This window comes from Eutrema salsugineum, unplaced genomic scaffold, assembly GCF_000478725.1.
Source record: "Eutrema salsugineum unplaced genomic scaffold, Eutsalg1_0 scaffold_8, whole genome shotgun sequence".
Lineage (NCBI taxonomy): Eukaryota > Viridiplantae > Streptophyta > Magnoliopsida > Brassicales > Brassicaceae > Eutrema > Eutrema salsugineum.
The window spans coordinates 7,448,501-7,452,151 of NW_006256414.1; positions in this window are offsets into that span (position 1 = coordinate 7,448,501).

Genomic DNA, 3,651 nt, shown 5'->3' on the forward strand with positions numbered 1-3,651 from the left:
TGAAAGATTACTAGAAATTTAAATTCTAGTAAAATATAGAACGTAGTGGAAAGTGTAGAATATATATTTTATAAGTTGTAGAACGCTGAAAATTATGTAGAATATATAATCTATACTGCTAGTACAATGAAGAAGAACATGTAGAACATCGATTATGTTTTGTAGATTGTAGAAGAAGGTGTAGAAAACATATTCTATAAACCAGTAGAATGTAGAATACATTTTCTACATGTGTGGAAAATAATTTTAAAAAATTAAAAACTTTCCATAACTGATTTTCTGTAATTAATTTATTTCCCTTTTTGCTATTTTTAAATTTTTTAAAAAAATTTAATCATTAAATTCGAATTTCAAAATTAATGTAATCCTTAATTAAAAGATAATTAAGTCTAAAAGTGACAAAAGTCCAAAAAATCTTATAAGGACAAATGTTTGCAAAATGTGTCTTAAATTTACAATTCCCCCTTGTCATTTTATGTCATAATAAATTGAGAAAAACAAAAAAAAATTGACTCATTTTGCCTTTGATTGTCAATAGAGAAACATGAGAATCTTGAATAACTTTACTATTGAACTGTCATTTCATGTCATAATAAATTCAGAAAAAGATTATTTGACTCACTTTGCATTTGTATTATCAATTCATATTATAATAAGTTAAAAAACGTGAGACTCTTTGTACCACTTTACAATTGTATTGTCAAATCATTTTAAAAAATTAAGAAATCTGAGAATTTTGATTAACATCTATAAATAAACATCATAGGTTTTTCTTTTCATTCACAACATTCCACCATCCATTTTCATATTCATTAATATCTTTCCTCATTTTATTTACAAAAATGCCTTTATGTTCCTCTGGATATACTCAAGAAGAAGATAAATATTTATGTCAAACTAATATGCAAATTATTCAAGATCCAATCAAAGGTGTTTATTAGTCATCTGATCAGTTTTGGTCTCGTGTGGTAGAAGGCTATGAGAATGGAAAAAATGCATCGTGGAGTGAACGTTCAAGAAATTTCATCCAATGTCGAATTCAAGCTATTGAGAAACCAACAAAGAAATTGGATGCATGCATCAAACAATGTAAAAATAGACGTCCAAATGGTGCTTCAAATGATGACATTGTGATTATTTTTTATGATAATTAATATATCATTTTTAACTTAATTTACATTAGATTTAATATATATTTATATATATTATCATTTGTAGTTCAATCAAGCCATGATAATGCTAAAAGAAGATCCAAAATACAAAAGAAGCTGGAAATTTGATCACGTGTGGAGTATTATTAAAAAATTTGAGAAGTTTAAAGATGGTGAAATCCCAGCTAGAAATGTACCAAACCTATCTGGTTTTGGATACGCGTCGTCAGAGTCGGAAAACCCTACCCCTGACTTTGGTACACAAACATCTTCAGGTTTGCCTTCATTTTCTTTGAATTTAGATGATGAAGAAGATATTATTGGTGGATCTGCATCTAAATGACCGATTTAGGTGAAAAAAGCTAAGCTGAAAATAAAAAGTGATAATCAAACATCACTTGTTATCAACACCTTAGAAGAAGGAAATAGACAACTTGTGGAGCAACTAAAGAAGACAAGTTCCCAAAGGCAACACCATTTAGATATTCAAAGTAAGAATTATGCTTTGAAAACAAATTTTGTTGCAAGACTTAAATTCCAGACAGGATTTGAATATCCATTCATATGTTCAAGCTGAACAAGCACGGATTTTACATAAAAGGGTTGAACAACAACAAAATCAACAAGCTCCTCCTTCTGCATCAACATCATTTGGACAATATTTTAATAATTTTAATGGATCTGGAAGTGGTTTTCCAGATTATTAAGTTGTTAGTTTATGTTATGTTAAGTTTAATTATTTATAATTTAGTATTAATTATGTATTTTCAATTTTTTTTGTTGGCTATGCTATTGTATGTTTTAATTAATATATGTTATTTTTTTATTGTGTTTATTGCAGTTTTACTTTATAACTTGATTAATTAAGTTTATTGTTTTAAAATTATTTGGGTTAAAAAAAACATATAAGTTGTGTTTGGGTATAAATCAAACATATAAAAAGTTAAAGATATATTTTGTAAATAAAAAAGTCATTTTCAAAAAATGAAGAAATGAACAATGTTTCTTCATAAGGTGAAATTGAAGTACCATTGGAGAAGATTTCTTCATCTTTATCTTCAAAATGAAAGAAAAGGTAAATTTTGAAAACCCATTAGAAATGGTTTAAGACATTACAGAAAAGAGAATTTTGGAGAGCATCTTTTAAAAATAATTTAAAATTAGATTTTAAGTACATGACGTTAGCAAGCGATGATGTGGCTTTAAGATGTTTTGTTAAAAAAACAAGTTATGTAAAATTAACAAGTATTAAAAAAAAAATTCCTTCTTTCTAAACTCAACTCTCGTTGAGAAGACTGGTTGAGAAAAAGTCAGATCTGAAATCAATGGTCAATGATTTTTTTTATAAAATATATATATATATATATTATTTTTAAAATTAAATAAAAGTAAATTGGAGATGTAAAAAATGTAAGAAAACTGGGAAGAGATTATGTTCGATAGAAACAGCAGAACTCATAATCATATCCTTTTAAGTCTCTTAAAATAATTTCAAAATCAAAGTTCCAACAAAAAAAACCACAGAAATCTTTTAAAAAGTTTAAGATATCAGCCAAAAATTCCAAATCCTCAGAAGATCCCGTGAATGCATCTTGAAGCGTAAAAGAAGTCGATGATATTTGCTCTGGAAAGCAAAAAATTAAAAAGAGACTTAAAGTCTAAAGTCTTTGATTCCAAAACTGTTTCTGATGAAACAGTTTCACGCTGATAAAACGCTGGTCAAGAATCCATCTGTCACAGAAACCAAAAACGTTGAAACTGTTTTCTATCAAATCTGTCGTCGACCTTTAAAAGGATGATGCTTCTATTGCAAAATCTGCAATAAAGGACAAAAAAGGTGGAATCTTCTGTAAAATCAGTCAAATTAGCAAAAAAATATTTTGGCTTCTTCCGCTAAACATGATGGCTATGCTAAAAAATTTGAATCATCTTCTGGGAATCTGCAAGAAAAAAAGCGGTTTAGTGAGACTTATGGAGCTGAAGCCGTGAGAGTTTAGGGTTTAGAAGATTTTAAGAGAAGACGAGAAAAAACATTTTCTGGACTAGATTTCCTTCTTTAAATGAGAATTCTTGTAGAAAGCAAAAAGTAAAATTCAAAATTACGAAAATAGTTTCATAGTATCAATTATAATTGAACTGTTCTGGTTCACCACCCGGGAAGTCTTCTGCGATTATGTTTTCTTATTGAATAATTAGATTGAATAATTAGTTAACAACTCGAAAGTCTTTTGTAATTTACGTTTTCAGATTAGGTTGATTTAAGTTCAAATCAATTTTGGGGTCAAACTGAAAATCACTTTCATTCATTCCTTATTTATTTTTACAAAGACATCACATATACATTGGAAACTTCTTATTGAATAATTAAAATCTGATATTAAATAATTAGTTAACACCCGCAAAGTCTTTTGCAAATTTACGTTTTCATATTAGGTGAATTTAAGTTCAAATCAATTTTAGGGTCAAACTGAAAATCACTTGCGTTTCTTCCATATTTCTT